General features: G+C 36.1%; 1 protein-coding gene across 16 annotated transcripts in view; it reads right to left on the bottom strand.

The window, feature by feature from the left end:
- ADGRL2 (adhesion G protein-coupled receptor L2) overlaps positions 1 to 21,023 on the bottom strand; it is a 678,543-nt gene that overhangs the window by 232,753 nt on the left and 424,767 nt on the right. The gene's annotated exons all lie outside the window — the stretch shown is intronic.

Here is a 21,023-nt window from a genome sequence, read left to right as displayed (position 1 = left end):
TTTCCCAAATTAAAACACTAACGTTTAAATGTTAAAAACTAGCTAAAATTTCAAACACTAATGTTTCCAAATTAAAAAGTTGTTTGTTGTTGTTGAGGAATAAAATTGGGATTTGAAGGATGTCCTACTTAGATTTTCACATAGAAAATATCTTCTTATTTAGACAATTTTTCTCTTTAAAAATTTGAATACTAAATACAGTCAAATTCTGTAATGATTCAAGAATTCTCTCTAAGACAATAGTTTAAGGAAATTATTATTTTGTATCTAATTATAAATACTAATAATGTCTTTCAAAATGTTGTGTGTATTGATTTTTAATGCAAGCTTTTAATGGAAACAAAATTTAAACATGGAAATACGTTATTGTACATGGTACTTATTCTTAAATAATTATCAATATGATTTTTGATATTATAACTCATATCACTCAGCTAAAAAAAAGTATTTTTAAGCACTAGCTCCTGAAGAGGGCAGCACGTTCTAGATATTATTGAATTCTAAGCTCAAATGTGACAGCTTTGCCTTTAGTATACTTTTTTTGAGAACTAGAGGGGAAAAAAATGGATATGTTTTATAGATGTCTGTTCTTATGATATAATAAACCAGCAGAAAGTCTAGGCAGTTGCAGGCCAAGGTCAAAACTGTATTTGATTATTAAAAGAGAACATTCAAATTAGACACCTAAAGCAATGTATTTAGAAAAGAAACAACAAAATACTAGTAAGGAGACGTTCCATGAGGAATGTATTTCATCTTAATACTGTAGGTAACTTTTTCTATTGGCAGTGCATTGACTGTCAAAACTACTAAAGGGGTTAGATTTAATGATCTCACTTCTTGCACATTTCATCTCAATTGCTATGGCAACATTCAGTTGCCTCAGCAGCAATGCACACTTTAATCAGATATTTCCTCCTCATTTCTCTATGAGCCAAACTGTGTAGTCAAATTTACAACCAAGTCCTGATGAATCTGATAACACCTCTTACAATTTAATGGACAACTTGCCTCCACCCACACATATAAATGTTTTCAGAGAGGCTTATAACTATTGGACAAGTATATGACTTGATAAGAATATATGTTTGGAATTTCTTACTTCATTGATTGAAAAAAAATTTTTTTTTTGCTATTTTCTCTACCATTTCTTTTTTTAGAAGTTTTTCACCAATTTGAAAGTCACTGTAGCCAGTCACTACCTTGGGGTCCCCTATCCTCACTAGGAGAGTGCATGAGTAAAAGAAACAACCTCCAGTGTTCAAATGTCAATTCTCATCAAGTCTATTGAATTATTTACCTTTTATCTGAACATATTTGGGATTGGCACATCAAAGAGCCATTTTCTATTGCTTGAATACAGGTCAAAGAAGGAAGGAAAATAAAGATAAAACAAAATCTGATAGAGGAGGAAAGCTGTAGAATATTATACTCACAGATGTCCAGGTATGAAGGAAATTTGGTCAAGCTTCAGTAATACAGTAATTTTAATGAGAAGTAAAGGCATGATGTGTTAAATTGTTGATGACACTTTGGTGAATGTTAAACATCTATATTGTTGAACAAATCGTCACTTTAGTATTTTGTAAAAGACTAGAAAAATCTTTTGTGGGCATATAAGGAATATTCAAACTGTCCCGAAGTCTGATTTAAAATATTAGTTAATTATAATTTCATAAATGTTTTGAAGTTTGCAAATAGTGACTACATTTTAATTCGACACTGTGTAATAAAAATTTTTTAAACTCTGATTAAGAAGCAAAGTGATCTAAGATCTTTCTAACAGTTTTAATGGCTGCTAAAATTTCTATTTAGATACCAATCATTTTTATCCTGAAGTTGTGATATTTCTCTGGTGAGAAGTTTTACTCCAGTAGGTGACAGTAATATTTCAGCATGTTATTTCAATCACCACTTAGTAGCATCTAGTAATATTTTCATTAAAAGGCAATGAAAAAGATGCTTTCTGTAGCTGGATTTATCACTGTGATGTTTAAGCAACAAATTCTAGATTATGTCTTATGACTAATTACAGTAATCAAAATCTAACCAAACCTTGAAAAGATTATTTAAAGTATAGGTCTTAGATATTTTTAACTATAATTGAGGTTAGTATTAGCAGACTCTGTTCAAAATGTGGTTATTGAAAAGCTAACTTCTTATTAATGTTACAGTTTAGAAGTGTAACCTTAGGAGTAGCTGAAGGAGTAAGAGAAGTTTAATTTAAAATACATATATGCATATAAAGGAAGCATGGAACCTATCTTCACATTTGAAGGTCTTTATGTAATGGATACAGTAAATGTCTTAGAAAACTAAGACAAATGGTGGAAGTGCCTGAGAATTGGATTCCAGCTCCATATTTAAAAAACTTAAAGCAATTAGAATAGCTTAAACAATGACACAAGCCATGAAACAATTCCTTTGTGTAGGCATATTCCATGATATGTTAGCATATGAACTCTTCATTTTCTGTTCTTAAATTCTGAGACAACATTGTAGAAAACGTGATAGAACCACGCCATAGATTTAGATCTAGGAATTATGATGAGTCACTTCTTAATGAATTTTTCAAAGACCAGCGCTTTATGTCAGTATGGAAACCTAGCAATGAACTGCAAACAGCATATTCAGCAGCAACTTTGCAAATCCTGCTCTGAAGAAACAGACTAAATGAGAAAAACACACAGGTCTTAGTGAAGAGTTATCTAAAACCTCCAAGAAGACATATAAATTGGCCCTAATTGGCATTCATTCAAGCACCTCAGGACATGCCAGGGAGTGAGTAGAGGTGAGGAATGAGTTCCCCTTTCAGTCTTGACTTGGCTCTTGTACCTAAAACTGGGGTGCTGCCAGATAACACTTATGCTGCGGCCTATGTGAGACTTGTTCTTTGGATGAAGGGAAGATTTTGGCACCATCCTCAAACTCGTATGTTCACTTAAGAAATAATAATTGCTCAATTAAGGGCCCAGAGCTTTTCTTCTGTATCCAGAGAAATTAAAAGTTGAAGACAAAATTGCACTTCATGTGGGAAAGCTCATCTTCTGCAAGAATGTTGAGTAAGATAAAGGAATGTTGTAACCAATTTGAAGGTTATAAATATAAAGTAATTGCTGATTCTTGAATCAAAGTAATGTGCATTTTTCATGTAACATTAGATCTTGTAAAGTTCTAGCTTATGTTCCTTGGAAATAGTGTTTTTACTTAGTTTGGATTTGAAGTTTCCTTGGGTGACCCCACTCCTGAATCACACTGAAGGAACCAAGGGGCTCACTAATGGTCTTGAAGAGTATCTAACCTTACCGTACTCCAGTGCTGCTGCTTGGAGCTTGAGCTCTTTCAAATATTGGCTGTCTGCCTAAGCATCTGTTTCTACCTAAATAGTTGATAGAGTAGTTTTCCAACAAGAAAAGCTAACTTTTGATAAAATAAAAACTTCAGCTGAATTAACTTTAAAGTAGTTTAATTGAGCAATGAACGATTCGTCAATTGGGCAGCCCCCAGATTCACAGCAGATTCACTGAGACTCCAGCATAGCCATGTGGTGGAAGAAGATTTATAGACAAAAAATAAAAATGATGTACAGAAATTGGCAGTGAGGTACAGAAACAGCTGGATTGGTTACAGGTTGGTGTTTACCTTATTTGAACACAGTGTGAACACTTAGCAGTCTAGGAGTGGTTGAAGTTGGGCCACTGTGATTGGCCAAGACGCGGTTATTGTTACAGGTGCATACTTCTAAGTTAGGTTTTCAATTTTGTCTGACTATTAATCTAGGTTACAGTTCATCCACAAGGACTCAAATATAGAAGTACAGAGTCCCTCTCAGGCCATATTTAGTTTGCTTTAACACTTTTATTTTTACTATTAAAAAATATGGGATGTTGTTATACTTCATTAAGTATTTTATTTCCTCTGCCCCTCCAGACCTTTTCAAATCAAATGTTTACATTAACTTAGGTTGGTTAAAATTCCTCCGGCTGGCCAGGCATAGTGGCTCATGCCTGTAATCCCAGCACTTTGGGAGGCCGAGGCGGGTGGATCACCTGAGGTCAGAAGTTTGAGACCATCCTGACCAACATGGTGAAACCCCGTCTCTACTAAATACAAAAAAAAATTAGCTGGGTGTCATGGTGCATGCCTGCAGTCCCAGCTACTTGGGAGGCTGAGGCAGGAGAATTGCTTGAACCTGGGAGGTGGAGGTTGCAGTGAGCCAAAATTACGCCATTGCACTCCAGCCTGGGCAACAAGAGGGAAACTCTCAAAAAAAAAAAAAAAAAAAAAAGAAAACCCAACAACAACAAGATTCCTCCTGCTGAGGTTTTGCTAGCAAATGGTCATGAAGCTTCTTTCCAAATGCTCACTCACAAAGGCTTTTACTAGCCAATTCCATTTGGTTGGCTTTATTCCAACACAGTCTCTGGTGATAGCAAACATTAGCTACAGAGAAACAGAAACTTCCATGGCACCCCAGAGAACTTTTTGATCCAAAACACACTCCTAGTAAACCAAAGTGTCACTACAGCTTCATGAACGTTTCCTTATGTCATGAGTAACAGTAGGAGGAAAGGGTGGCTGCATTTCTACAATGGTTGTCCATGTGTGTAAACCCAGTCCCCAACTGGAGATCAAAGAGTATCTTCAATCAACAAGTATTTATTTAGTGCCTATCCATCGTCTAAAATTTAAGGAGTCGGAAAAGGACAAATAGGAGCTATTTTAAAATTCTGTTTTTTGTTAATGAATGGAGAAAGACATATTGCTGGTCTTTACAAATATCACAATTATCTATAGAAGGGAAAATTAACATCAAACAATTAAAACACAACATCTCTTTGTCATGTCCCTAACAATTAAAATAGTCCATCTGCTTCATACTACAAAAAGTTTTAATATATTTTAACAGTATTATTTCCATTAAGGATTCTAACAAAAAAGCACAAATTTTGTGGCTTTATTCAACATGTTCCTGCACCCTCACATCTACTCACTTGTCCCTCTTGCCTATGGAACATAAGACATCTCTACAGAACTATGATAGCTCTGATTGGGAACTGACAGAGTGGGGAAAGTCTTGCGGTCTTGTTTTACTGTGGCCAATGCAACAATGTCAGGTAAATAATAATAAGAGCTAAGAACATGCATATTCAATGAATAATGAATGAATGGCAAATAAAAGAAGAATGGAATTGGTGTTGTCCTAAGTGCAAGAAGTATTCAACAAGATTAGTGTAGTTTGGAATAGTCTTAGTTTAATGAAAGATATGGAACTTTTCACTGGTCTTCAAGAATGGACGAGAGTTAGAGATAGTAGATGCAAGGAAATAAGATATTTCCAGTGAAGTTAAGAGCATGAGCAAAGGGATTGCTTTAGATGCAGAGAAATAAATGAAAAAATTTAATTCTTCTTGATAAGACTGTGGATTGTGTGATGGGTTAGTGATTTTGTTTGGTTTAGATTAAAGGATATTGTAAAGAAATGTTTCTCAAACTCAAATGTGCATACCTGGGGATCTTGTTAAAATGAAGAACCTAATTTAATCGGTCTGGATTGAGGTGTGAGATTATCTATTTCTATCAAGTTCCCAGGTGATGTTTGTGCTGATGCCATACTGTGAATTGCAGGACTGTTGAAGATCCTTGAAGCTAGATAGAGTCATTTGGGCTTGATATAGCAGGCATTCAAAAACCACTCTATGTCCTCTAGCGGTTACAGCATGATGAAAACTGCACTTCAGGGAGATCAGTGTGTCAACCTCATGAAAAGTATGCTAAAGAAGAGAGAGTGTGGAATAGGAAAACCACCTGGGAGCCTGTCTACACTTTCTCTGTGTATTTCATAGATCTGGTGCTCGATTATCTGTTGATTAGTTTGTGTGGACATGGTCAATTCAAAAGCAGTTTCTCAGTAAAATAATTGTAGTCTCAGTGACTTTTTGAAAACAAGTCAAGTTTAGGTAAAACACATGGGAATCCATGAATGTTCTTTCCCTCTTCTCCATCTGGAAAAACTGTGTTCATTCTTTAAAAGACTTGAAATGTTAACTCTTTTGTTCTTATCATAGTATAAAATTATGATTATGCCTTTATATGTATCTCTCATATATATAATAATGATAATGATAATTAGCAATAATATCAAACTACTGCTTTGAGTGCTTATTAGTAGTGCCAGGCAAACTGCTAAAGAATTTTTATAATGAAATCTTTATTCCAATGCTGTGACAAATACTACAATTAATCACCCACACATATCCACATATAAAAAATAGACTTAAAGATATATTTAGGGTTAGGGTTAGATATATATATCTTGTGTGCCCTAACATTCTAACATTGTGTTGGATATGTATCAGTAAATATATTTATTCAAAGAATCAACACGATGTTTTCTAAGAATCACGAATTTCTTAGTGTAGCTTCTATTTTTGCCTGGTATTTTCACCTTTGTTCTTTATCTCTAATAATTATAACAATGGCTAACAATTAGTGTTTCTTATCCCTCAGGTACAAATTTAAGCAATTAGCATGAGTTGTCTCATTTAATCTTCATAATAATTTGGGTGTTATTATCACCCCTATTTTATATGTGAAGAAAAAGAGTCACAAAGAGATTCGTTTGTCTACATTTCCAAAGCTACAAAGCAAGAAAGTTGGACTTGGAATCTACCACTACTTTCCTTCCACTGTGGGAAAGAAAAAAAGAAAGAGCGGGGAGGGAGGGAGGGAAAAGAGAGAGAAAGAAAGAAGAAAGCAAAAGAAAAAAGAGAAAGAAGAGAGAAAAAAGAAAATGAAGAGAGAAAGAAAAAGAAAGAGAAAAAGAAAGAAGAAAGAAAAGAAAAGGAAGGAAGAAGAAAGGAAATGAAAGAAAGAAAAGAAAGAAGAAAGGAAGGGAGAGAGGAAGGAAGGAAGGAAGGGCCGGCTACGGTGGCTCATTCCTGTAGGGGAGGGTGAAACAGGTGTGGCGGCTCATGCCTGTAATCCCAGCACTTTGGGAGGCCGGGTGAGCGGATCACAAGGTCAGGAGTTCAAGACCAGCCTGGCCAAGATGGTGAAACCTCACCTCTACTAAAAGTACAAAAGTTAGCCAGGTGTGGTGATGCATGCCTATAATCCCAGCTACTCAGGAGGCTGAAACAGAGAATTGCTTGAACCTGGAAGGCAGAGGTTGCAGTGATCTGAGATTTTACCACTGCACTCTAGCTTGGGCGACAGAGTGAGACTCTGTCAAAAAAAAAAAAAAAAAAAAAAAGAGAAGAAGAAGAAGGAAGGAAGGAGGGAGGGAGGGAGAGAGAAATGGAGAAAGGGAGTTCATTAAGTCCAAAAAGGCTTATTGTCATTTTTTGGTTTCTATCAGCATACCACCATGCCGGATCAGGAGGAAGTCCCTGCTGGCTGGCAGATGTGTAGTCATGGGGTAAAATCTTTTCTATGAAGGGCCCCACCCCCTTGTCTTCTCTTCAGTGACACTCCAAATCCCTTAGACCACAACTCAATTTCAAAATAGAATAAAGAATATTCCCCCAAAATATGCACCATCATATATTCCAAAAAGATAGTCTCCTTTAAACATTTTCCCTTTAGGGAAAGACATTCAGGTTCTGGGATTCCTTGTTCATATTAGAAGTAATAATGACAACCCTCCAAATATTTGAAGTGTTAGATGTGATAGAAATAGTTACTTGCCTGATCAACTAAAAAATGGATCAAAACCAAATAGAATATTTTATTCTACTTCACGAGTTGCATTCTAACATAAATTTTTAATATTTAAATTCTAAAATGACAAACTGGATATTCTAATATCATAATTTCTGAAATTATGTACTTTTGTAATTTGTTTTAAAGAATATTATTCTATTTCTCACCAATATACTTTCGGGCAAATAAATCTTTGATAGTATATTCAACCCTCACTCCATAAATATACTTGATGCTCTAACTTTACCTGTGTGGTGTGGCTCTGTGTCCCCACCCAAATCTCATCTTGTAGCTCCCAGAATTCCCACATGTTGCTAGGGGGACTTGGTGTAGGATGATTGAATCATGGGAGCGGGTATTTCCCATGCTGTTCTCATGATAGTGAATGGATCTCTTGAGATCTGATTATTTTAAAAACAGGAGTTTCTCTGCACAAGCTCTCTCTTTGCCTGCCGCCATCCACATAAGATGTGACTTGCTTCTCTGTGCCTCCTGCCATGGTTGTGAGGCCTCCCCAGCCTTGTGGAACTGTGAGTCCAGTTAAACCTCTTTCTTCTATAAATTGTCCACTCTCAGGTATGTCTTTATCGGCAGTGTGAAATTGGACTAATACACACACCTAGACATTGATGACATAAATTGATACAGTGATGTTTTCAGTACCATTCTAGCACATTTTTCGAGCATGGTCTGCATAGCCTGTTCTTGTTGGAATTCACTACAAGTTTATACAGCCAGGAAAGATATAATCTATTATTTGCTGTACTATCTTAAAATAGTTGTATTATAGGAATGTAAGTAATATAAAAATGTTACCTGTCCATATATTATTTCTACTAAATTTTCTTTCTCTAGGGAAGTATCATTTTTTGCTTAAATAACATTTGTTGCTTTATACCTACTGTAGCTATTTGGCTTCTTAATACTAAAGGAAGTACATTAAAAGACCTTTAATATAAGACAAAAAAAATAGAAAACCAGCTAGACACAGTGGCTCATGACTGTATCCCAGCAATGTGACAAAACCCTGTGTCTACAAAAGATCCAAAAATTAGCCAGATCTGGCGGCATGCATCTGTAGTCCCAGCTACCCAGGAGGCTAAGGTGGGAAGATCCACCTGAGCCCAAGGAAGTCAAGGAGGCTGCAGTGAGCTGTGATCATGCTACTGCACTCCAAACTGGGCAACAGAATGAGACTCTGTCTCAAAAAAGAAGGAAAGAAACAGAAAACTATTACTAAACTATCAATATCAAATGTCTAAGAGATCATAATTGTTTTCATTGGAACTGTCATAAAGTATACTGCTTTTTTTTTCATTATTATAATGCTGTAATCTTAAAGAGTGGAGATGTTTGGGAAAGCCCTCTGCTTTCTATACCTCAGACTGTGTCTTAATCTATTTGGGCTGCTATAACAAAATGTCATCGAATGGGTGGCTTATAAAAAAGAGAAATGTATGTTTCACAGTTCTGGAGGCAGGAAAGTCCAAGATCAAGTGCCTGCACATTCAGTGTCTGGGGAGGCCTTTCCTCTTGGACTTCCTCACAGAGATAGCTTCCTTCTCATTTTAAAGTCACATGGTGGAAGGGGCGAGGGATCTCTCTCTTTATAAGACCACAAAACCCACTCATTAAGGCTCCACCCTTATGACCTAATCACCTCCCAAAGGTCTCAACTATTAATCATCACTTTTAAGGTGAAGATTTTAACATATGAATTTTGGGGGGAACATAAACATTCAGACCATAGGAAACTGTATTATAAAACTTTATAGCGCCACTGCACTCCTGCCTGGCAATATAGCAAGACTCCATCTCAAAAAAAAAAAAATTATAAAATGTAAAAGACTTGGCTGGGCATGGTGGCTCACGCCTGTAATCCCAGCACTTTGGAAGGCCAAGGCGGGAGGGTCATCTGAGGTCGAGAGTTGGAGATCAGCCTGACCAACATGGAGAAACCCTGCCTTTACTAAAAATACAAAATTTTCGAGGCATGGCAGCACATGTATTTTTCATGCCCAGCCCTGGAATCAGCCATTTCTCTAAGGAGTCTTAATTTCTTTTAGATGAGAACATTATTGAGAAACCATTGTTTTGGGGCTGTCATCGTTCTCAGGATCCAGAACAAAGGAGATATATGTATATTAAAATCCATCTATCCATCCACATGTTTCATAGTCTTTTGTAGGTTCATAATGTTGAATGTCATGTCTCATTATATAAGGTAATATATAAGTATGGGAATTAAAGTAAAATTCATACTGTCTTCAATGGTTAGTTTCATTTTTTTATGTCATCAGTTTATCGTTTATCCGGTAAGAGTGTCTTAGGATGAGAAATATATTATTCTCATATTTGTTTGCTGTTTTTCTTTCATATGTTTGGGTCAAATATGTAGCAAACTCCTAGCTGTCTAAATTATTTTGTAAGGACTGGAAAGACAGCAATAAAAATGGCAAATTGGGGAAGGTAGAAGGGAAAAAAAGAGTAAACCACATCTCTACTAAAAATACAAAATTAGCCAATCATGGTGGCACATGCCTATAATCCCAGTTACTTGGGAGGCTGAGGCAGGAGGATCACTTGAACCCAGGAGGCGGAGGTTGCAGTGAGCTGAGCTCATACCACTGCACCCCGGCCTGGGTGACAGAGCAAGACTCCATCTCAAAAACAAAAAAAAAAGCAAATGAATGGAAAATGAAGAGACTGAGATAGACAAAAAAAATTTACCATTCATTAACCAGTTTTCAGATAAATATGTTTATATGTTTCACTAACTCGGTCAAATAGTGACTCATTAATAATTTAAATTGCAGATACGGCCTACTCTTCTATTATTTTCCTTTCTTTCTTTTTTCTTTTATTCTTCTTCTTCTTCTTTTTTTTTTTTTTTAGATGGAGTCTTGCTCTGTCACCAGGCTGGAGTGCAGTGGCACAATCTTGGCTCACTGCAACCTCTACCCCCTGGGTTCAAGCAATTCTCCTGCCTCAGCCTCCTGAGTAGCTGGGACTACAGGCATGCACTACCACACCCAGCTAATTTTTGTATTTTCAGTAGAGACATGGTTTCACCATGTTGGCCAGGATGGTCTTGATCTTTTGACCTTATGATCTGCCTGCCTTGGCCTCACAAAGTGCTAGGATTACAGGCGTGAGCCACCACACCCAGCCTCTTCTATTGTTCTCAAGCAAAAATTAGGCATTTTAGTCCTTAGCTTAATAGATGTCTACCTGTTCTAATGATACCATTATAATATAAATAATTGATACTATTAATTAAAAGAATAGAAAAGTAAGACTGTGAAAGCAGTGAAATTCTAGGATAGATTTGTAAGCAGAAGTTAGTAGCATCCATTTGTAAAAGAAAGAGCACTGAACAAGGAATTTTGAAACCTGGCTTAAAGTCTTCCTAGTTTTTCTTATGTAACTTTGGGCAAACTACTCCTACTTTCTTTCACCTAGTCTTCTTTTTGGTAAAATGAGGATAATGTCAGCCTTTGTCTAAAGTCAGCATTTAGAAATAAGATTCCCAGAAATAAAATAAATGAAAAAATCCAATAAAATGAAATCTACCAGTCTTATGTGTTTCTACACATACTTTGTCTCATTTTGTCTCCTTCTCTCTGTCTCTTACACACACACACACACACACACACACACACAAAAGGAAAAATTATGTTTCAGTCAATAAAGGACTATGTTGAATACTCAATTATTAATTTTTTTCTTTTCAATTTTTTACTTTTTTGAGACAGAGTCTCGCTCTGTCACCCAGGCTGGAGTGCAGCGGCAGGATCTCCTCTTGCTGCAGCCTCCGCCTCCCAGGTTCAAGCAATTCTTCTGCCTCAGCCTCCCAAGTAGCTGGGACTACAGGCGAGTGCTACCGTGCCGAGCTAATTTTTGTATTTTTAGTAGAGACAGGTTTTCACCATATTGGCCAGGCTGGTCTCGAACTCCTGACTTCATGATCCACCTGCCTCGGCCTCCCAAAGTGCTAGGATTACAGGCGTGAGCCACTGCACCTGGCCCAAAATTTTTTCACTAAAATTAATATCCTGTTCCTTCAATTCTTTAAAAATTATACTAATCTTTTAAAATGATTAAATTTGAGAAGAAGGGTGAACAGTTACATTATGTTTCTGTTTTCTTCTTTATTCCTTAGAAAGTATCCAAAAAAGGCAACTATATCTTAACAATTTAGATTTTTCATAGGTTCCAAAATGGCTTTTTCATGGAAAACCTTCTAGTACATCCTATATTATCATTTTCAAATAAATAATGTTTAAAATATAATTTGAGGCTGGATGTGGTGGCTTACGCCTCTAACCCTAGCACTTTGGGAGGCCGAGGCAGGTGGATCACCTAAGGTCAGGAGTTCAAGACCAGCCTGGGGAGCACAGTGAAACCCTGACTCTACTAAAAATACAAAAAATTAGCTGAGCATGGTGGCATGTGCCTGTAATCCCAACTACGCGGGAGGCTGAGACAAGAGAATCTCTTGAACCCAGGAGGCGGAGGTTGCAGTGAGCCGAGATCATCACACCATTGCACTCCAGCCTGAGTGATAGAGTGAGACTCCATCTAAAAAAAAAAAATTATGTGTGTGTGTGTGTGTGTGTGTGTGTGTGTGTAATTTGAATTAGTATTTTAATTTTCAGGGAGAAGAGTAGCCAAAATAACTGTTGTATTATTTAAATTATTTTAAAATGAATTCCATAATATTGTTTTAGTAATTATAATAATACTTTGATTTTATGTAACATTTATTCACAGGATAAAATAATATATATTCTACACGTATCACTTTTCTAGTTCATTCTCAAAGACTTTTTTAAAAATATAGATTAAATAGCTTTAAATATATTTGTTTCAGCTGGGCATAGTGGCTCACACCCAGTAATCTCAGTACTTTGGGAGGCCAAGGTGGATGGATCCCCTGAGCCCAGGATTTCAAGCCCAGCCTGGGCAACATGGTAAAACCCTAACTCTACAAAAAAAATAGAAAAATTAGGTGTGGTGATGGGTATCTTTGGTCCCAGCTACTCAGGAGGCTGAGATGGGAGGATTGTTTGAGCCTGGGGAGGTTGAGTCTGCAGTGAGTTGTGACCACACCACTACACTCTGGTCTGGGTGACAGACCAAGATGCTGTCTCAAAAAATTAAAAAATATATACATTTTTACTTTACTAAAATTGCCTCCATAATATTTGGCATCCTATACCTTCAAGTTTTATACATTATTCTTTTAATATATACCAATTTAATATATAATGCACACATATTTTCAAAGGCACAATATCTAACAAGGAACTTACAAATTATTTTAGAGATAAAAATCAAAATAAAAACTTTCCACAAAATAATAAGAATATACAAATAAATATCTCTGAAGATTCCTCTTATTTATCCCCATGCATTACAAGTTACTTTTTGATCAAGCAGTATCTTAAGCCATTAAATTTTTTCTTCTGACATATTGACATGCTTTTATTTTTATTTTATTTTTTCTTTCATTTATATATTTTCAGAAATGTTTATATCAGTACAAGGAAACAATTTTGGAGACACTAAATGTCATCAGTTATCATTAGTTTATTATAAAAGAGAGATATGGAAATTACATGATGAAAGATTTCAGAACTTCAGTGGAATGGGCAGCTTCACGTTGATGTCATTTCAATAGTGACTTATTTCAGTTTACATACTTTCCAAGAATGTCACCATCTCTAAATAGGAAATAATCCTTGTCATCTAGAACTACGTTGGTGCCTCCATATTCTGGGAGAAGAACTTTATCTCAAACTTTCACGCTAACTGGTTGAATCTCTCCACCCTTCCCTTTAGAACCCGATCCAACAGCGACTACTGTTGCTTGCAAAAATTTTCCTTGAGATTTTTCTGGAAGCATAATGCCTCCTTTGGTTACAGTTTCAGCAGCACTCCTTTCAGCCAATACTCAGTCAAAGAGTGGGAGAAACTTTCTAAACGCCTGTTCTGCCATGACTCCCTCCGCCTCAGACTCGTACTCTGCTCGGGCGCCGACATGCTTTTAAACCCCTCTCCGAATTGACAAGCCTAGCAGTACTCATTCTTTTGGCCTCAAGTCATTTTATAAGATAAACAAAGTCACAAGAGTGTTTACAGAGACCTCACCTACAAAAGTAGTCAACTACCCACTGGATGGCATATTTGGATGGGAGGGAGAAGCAGCCCAAAGAATTTACAAGCTAGCTAATAAAATATTCACTGAGCAGCCTAGAAACCACAGAACAAAGCATTATATTGCAGGGTATTTGTTGTAAAGCTACATTTCCCCCTTATAAATCCATAAATAATATTTATGCTTTTCACATAAATTTATATTCAAAGGTAGAACCCTATTATCTGTCATAGTGTTATTGTGAGCATGAAATGAGATAGTATTTACATGAATAACACTGAGAGTGTACTAACAGCTAGGCTCTATTTTTGTATATTGATTCATTTAATCCTCATAACTCTATAGGGTAGGTTTTAGATTGAACCATAGGAAATTGCCATTTCTGTCGGTAAAAAAACTGTAGACTATCAGCAAAATTGTTTCAACCTAATACTACTATTTCTCCCATTTTACAATTGAGGAAACTGAGTAACTTGCCTAAGAAGAATAATTGTTTTTCCTATCTTACAGTTGAGAAAATTGTTGCTCAAGGAAGCATAAATGACTTTTCCAAGGATGCACAGCTGTGTGCTTCTCAGAGAGAGAGATCAAGAGAGATAATATCTGCAGATGCACTTTGTAAATTTCATTGCGCTATATAAAAGTTAAACTATTTTTGTTATTATTAAGTCTTTTCTTCCTAGCTCCACATTGGGTCTTCTATTGTTCAATAGCCAAGGATTACCAGGGAAGGATGCCACTAGTTATCAAGACAGAAGGCTCTCAGATTTGTCATCTTCTGAGATGATTCCCTCTGAAATGACAGGGCAACTTGTAATCCCCCATCCCTTGCCTTTCTGTTGTCAACTCAGTACTCAATGATGAGTCACTGGAGTACTTTCGTTTGTTCTCAAATTATTTTCTGCTGTGCTTGGAACAAATGAGTTGCACGGGCTATTGGGAATAATATTTAACAAAACGAAACATTGTCATCTCTCAACTAGTACACAAAACATGTTCTTCAAATGTAATTTCATGTGAGTTTAATTGAGCTGGAACTAGAGGCAGTTTAGAAAATATACACAGCAAAAGAAAGAGGAACCTAAATACAGACATGCAGTTGTTCTGTTTTGCTCTTCCACTCTATTTTCACCAGTGTGTCAACCCCTCCCTTGTAATAAGAGGCACTTTGATACACTGACATTGAGCAGCATTTGGTGCATAGCAATAAGTCCAGGAGAGACCATCTTCAACCCTGGAGCAGAGAACACTAAGATCTTTCTTAGCTTCTCAGCATGCGCTGCCCTTCCAAAGAAGTACTTAAATCCTATTGCTAGTTTCTTTAGAAAAATTCCACCTGCAACAGTAACATTTTATCCTTATAGTTCTCCAGGACACAGAGGGCATAGTGGTTACCAGTGCCTGAATGAGGAGCCAACCTGTGTTCAAAATCAGACACAAGCTGTGTTTGAGACTTCTGCCACTCAACTACCTGTGTGACTTTGAGCAAGTTGTTTTATATCTCTATTCAGCGGTGTTTCATTTATAAAATGAGGATTATATTAGTTCTTACTCCATACAGTTTACAAGTACTTTAAATACGATAATGTAAGTAGTATTTAGAATATTGCCAAACATGCTCAATATTTTCATGGCTATTGATTTCTCATGAAATGTGAGCATATCTTAATTTAAGGTTTAGAAACACAAGTGTTTGTGTCTGCTCATAGAATACCTAAACATCTATCAGGAATTTAGGTTCATTTCCTTAAAAATTGATTCACTGGCTCATGCCAGTAATCTCAGCACTTTGGGAGGCCGACGCAGGCGGATCACCTGAGGTCGGGAGTTCAAGACCAGCTTGACCAACATGAAGAAACCCTGTCTCTACTAAAAATACAGAATTAGCCGGGCATAGTGGCACATGCCTTTCCAGCTACTTGGGAGGCTGAGGCAAGAGAATTGCTTGAACCCAGGAGGCAGAGGTTGCGGTGAACTGACATCACACCATTGCCCTCCAGCCTGGGCAGCAAGAACAAAACTCTGTCTAAAAAAAAAAAAACATTGATTTATCACATTCCTTGCAAGTATCTTACTCTTCTACTTTATTTCCTAGGTATATCTTTAATTTCCCACTTCCCACCATTTATATTCCATCTTAGTTTTCCCACGATAAATACATTTCATCACCAGCTACATCTATCCTTGTCCTTTTCTTTCCTTCAATGTTGGCGCGCATTTTATTGCTTATCTGTATCACTTATGATAACTGATAACTGCTATATTACAAAAATAGACATCAAATGCTAACACAGGGTAGCAGTGCTGGGTACTTTTCAAAGCACAGAGAAACTGTGCCCTACAATTAAATCTGGTGAACTGGAGACACACAGAAAAACAAATTAAGATCCACTTACCACCACATATATGTGGTTACAACAACTGAAGATTGCATGTGAACATCATACACGGTAATGGGGGAACTTTGTACTGGGAGAAAAAAGTAAAATGTGAGTTTTAAGTCACAGTAGGTTAATAGACGATCGCTAGCTCTAATTTGCTCATTTTCTTATAGAACCTTTTAATTACTTCATTTCTAATGCACTTACATTTGCCAGTAGTCGTCTTTTTTATTCTTCTAATAATAGTTCCTAAAGTACATCCTATAAATTATCCCTTTCCTTTTCCTCTCCTTCCTCTCTTTAATCAATTCTGAGAAATGGAGAAAAAAAATGTGAACTGTAATTTTAAGTAACTTCTTTGGATTAATACGCATAAAAAATAACAAAATACCTCCTGTCATTACCACTAGCACTGTGCTTTCCTGTCCCCATTCCCCTTTCTTATACATGTCAATTTATCAGCTGCAGCCATTGCTGCTGACCTGCCGTTTTCCATTAAGGCACCAACTCTAGACAAACAAGCCCTCTCCATTCATTCCCTACATTCTCTACTTCTTTAACTTGTTCTAATGCCAGGTTTCCTCTAAGGACCCTCAATTTCAAAACCCTTCATTAGGCTGGAAGAAAGTACTTCAAATTTTCTGTTTCCTTTTACTCTGTGAAAGGCTAGCTTTCTCCCTAAACTCATTTGTTCAGTTTTGTCTCTTAACTTTCTTACCTCTTACATCACTCTTTTGCAAGAACAGTGCCTTAAAGAAAATTATCTGAGCCCTGTCCCTCCTGCCCTTAAGATGCTTCTGCAAATCTCACTTCTAGATTAAGTAGAAGAGATAAGTGTTAGTACTGAATTTGCTAAACAATTTAATTGATGACTATTCTATATGTGATAAAACAGCAAAAACTCACAATTTAAAAATTCTGAGAAAAGCAATGACTTGGAGACAGAAAAATTTGTGGTAAGACTGACTCTGTGGCAAATATTAATAATTAAGTATAAAAATAATAGAAATTATTTTTTCTTGCAGATATAGAGACATTCATTCAGTTATGCATTCATTCATGTCTTAAACTTTCCTAATCTCTTAGTATGCTAGGGGCTGGAATGATAATAACAATAAATAGGCAAAATGTCTCTTTTCTGGAGTGTTCACTTACGGAATAAGTTTTTGTTTCAGTTCTTTCCTTGCATTCTTAACTCTTCACATGATGCCAAAAGAAGTTATTTGTATCCCTTGGAGGCTTGATTTTAAATGTTGAATTCAATGCCATCACTCCCAAAATCTTTAACTAGAGTTGTCTAAAGTATGATAGTAAAGGGATGCATTTGAAAATTGAAATGTTTCTTCTCTCTTTTTCCTTTTCTGGTTTTTCCACTAATGGTAGACCAGTACAAGAGCTTAGCAATATAAAGAAAAGAGATATAGTCATGTATTAGATAACCTTTAATAACTGAAGTTGTTTATGATTCCTAAGGAAACTACATTTAAATAAATTATGCTTCATATGTTTTTATAGATTTGGTTTAAAACATCTTTTTACGCCCAACCAACTAGGTAGGAAATATACTATTCCCAGTTTAAAGGAGAAAAAATTTAAACAAATCATACAGCTAGTAGACAAAGGCAGGATTGAAGCTAAAACAGGATTTCTAAATCCTGGACCAATATTTTCCCCATTATAATGCACACTACTGCCTTTAAAAATGCACATGCTAATGCAAACCCAGGGCAGGAAAACTTCAGTCTTTTGTCATACAAATAGTAAAATATACACCACATTCACAGTTAGCTTATGTTTTATATATTTCATAGATAATAAGATCTTTGAAAACAAATTAAATTTTTATCAAAATCCTTGGCAAAGTTTGCAGTTTCCTTTTGTGTGTTCAATTTTTTGATAAAATTTTAATATATATATTTTATATTACAGTAGGAAAAAAGCATGTATACTTTGATTTCAAAGTCAAGTGAATTTTGAAATTCTGAGGCATGACTCTGACATCAAAGATATTCAAATAATCACCACATTGATAACATTAACTTGATTGAATATTGCATTCCTCTTGGTTAGAAATATTTAAAAGTTGTCTTTGGTTGATTTCTCTTACTAAGAAAAATATATCTTCCAAAGGGAATTCTGTCAGGGGCTATTACTGTATTAGCTTTTAGAGGAAAAGTAGATAGGTTTGTGTAAAATTCACATGCATCTTTAAATTTTAAGCGCAAGAGATCCCAAGCCTTATAAGAAGTAAAGGTAATACTCTATGAAATTTAATTGAATATATCCAATGATGATGTTCTAGTATGATCATTACTATGTTAAAGTTGATCTCAAGATGTGAATGTTGAAATGCAAAGACTAGATTTGCCTGAACTAAGTTTTAGCATCTCAGTGGTTAGCACTAAAATGTAAAATGTACTGCCCAGGAGGTTTGTTTTCTAAAAGTAAGGTGACTCTAAATTCATAGGAAAGCATAAAATTATTTTTAAAATTCTTTTCTTTTTGTTATACTTTCTTTACCATGGTTTCGTGTCTTTTTTCTTTTCTTTTTCTTTCTGTCTTTCTTTTTTTTTTTTTTTTTTAAGTATTTCCTATATCTATTTTGGCCTCACTCTTCAACTTCATTGTACTCTGGTTTTCTTTACTTTTATTCTATAACCTGTCCTTTTTTTTTTTTTTTTTTAACTCCCTTGTCTCATCTTCACCTGTGATTAGCCTCTGGCCTGTAATACACAAAAAAGACATAAGACCATTCAGTATACTGAAAACATGACACTCTGGTTTATAATATTTCTTTTTTCAATGAGAAAAAATAATCTCCTTTCTTCCTATCGTAATAGAATTCTTTAACCATGTCTTTCCCCATTCTGTTCTATAATCCATCACTCTGCTTTTCCACACTCAACTTGCAGTTTCTGATCCTCCTTCGCTATTACCTTCTTTGAGGTCTGAAAGTCTTTCATCTCTTTTGCTATATTGCATGCATTTATTCTCTCAAAGGCTTCCTATTTCCATTCATAGCAGCCAAGGCCCTCGATATCCCATTTGTGGAGATAATGTAGAGGAGAAAGCCCCTCAAATGTTTTAAGTTTCATATACTAAATGTTGGCTGGACCTCTGAGTGGCAAGTCTATGTAGCACAAACAGTAAGCACTATGGGAGCTCAAAACTTTTGAGGCATGTCCCTGTGTATGTCTGGATTTTATTTCTGTGTTTGAATAACCACGTGCTTGCCTCAACCTTGTTGGGATTATTTAGTGCAATTGTTCAGGCCAAAAAACGCTGAAGCTCTCACAGAAATGTTGCCAAGTTAAACTTAGCTTCACAAAAATAACAAAAAGCAAAAAAATGGTTTTAAGCTATATGTGTTAATGGTCACCAATTAGAACTCAAAATTAAGTTGTCATTTCAAACATGGCTATTAAATAAACTAGAAATTATATTCAAGGATGCCAGAAACTCACTGTGCTCTGTCCTGGTTCAAATAAACCTTTTAAAGTGGATACACACATTATAGTGGTATGTACTCAATAGGCATTTGATAAACCCTTGTTTGAGGAATGAAAACAGACTAATCAGCATTTTATAAAATAATTTGGAACAAAAACGCATGCACAAGCTACCACCTTTTCTTCGAAGTGACTTCACCTCAGTATTAATTTGTAAGAGTAGATATTACTTTCCCAGATGTGGGCTAACAAGTGAGTTTAGCCAACCCTCATCTTCCTTTGACACCATAGTACGAATTTCCTTCCAGAAGTCCTATTTCCTGAACAATCCAAGTGATTATATTGCCACAGTGGCGGTTCTCAATCTGGGTTGGTATCACTTCTCTAAAGAGGCTTCAGAAATGTCTGTACATTTGCATATTTATGTGTTTGTGCGTGTATGTGTTGTGTCAGGCATCTGGTAATTATCAGAGTAACTGAGGAATGCTATTGGCATTTAGTAGGAAGGACCTAGACATGCTAAAGCACCCCTAATGCTTGGAACAGCCTGGATAAAGAAAGGGTGTTATCTTACCAATAAAGCGAAGAATGCCCCTGTTTAGAAACACTGTAGCATTGTGGAGATTTGCTTAGCCTGCTGGGTAGACTGAGTCTAACTTTGATTTTCCTAAGGCCTCTGCTGAGGCAGGTATCTCTTGCTCAGTTTACCTGCTTTATTTATTTAATATTTAAGTCATTGTTACCAGGTTAGGCTAGTTTTCTTTGCCTACCATAGGATAAGGCTGGGGTAGAAAAAAGAGTACTTTACATAATGTCCTAACATAAACAATTAATGAGATCTCACCTTGGCTCCTCCTCCCTGCTCCAGGCCAGGGTATTTTCTAGAGTAAGGGGATGGTGTTTTGTCTAAGGTGGAGGAAATGGGTTGATGGATTCTGTCAAACCACTAATAATTCATTGAACACTTACCATATGCGGGTACTGTTGTAGATACATACCTGTATAATCTCATTTCTAGCTTTCCAATGTATCTGTTCTCTTTTCACAGATGAAGAAACTGAGGCATCAATCAGGTAAATTTTTATAAGGTCACAGAGCAAGTGAGGGAGCCAGGGGTGGAACCCTGCAATTTGGCTTCAGAGACTGCATTCTTAGCAACTAAAGTTGTCCTAGGATAACTGACTTAATTAATTCAACTCTTGTTATCTAAAGTCGTGGTTTTGTTTTGTTTTGTTTTCTGCCTGCCAGGCTTGCTTTGCTGTTTGGTTCATACTGAATAGATTGCCTTGCCTACAGTTACCAGCACAAAAGTTTTTTGTGAAGCTCTTC

The sequence above is a fragment of the Aotus nancymaae genome, unplaced genomic scaffold (genome assembly GCF_030222135.1).
Source record: "Aotus nancymaae isolate 86718 unplaced genomic scaffold, 86718_ANA_hifiasm-v0.15.2.pri h1tg000007l, whole genome shotgun sequence".
Classification (NCBI taxonomy): Eukaryota; Metazoa; Chordata; class Mammalia; order Primates; family Aotidae; genus Aotus; species Aotus nancymaae.
Note: the sequence above shows the minus strand (reverse complement) of the source record. Positions and strands in the feature narration are given on the sequence as shown.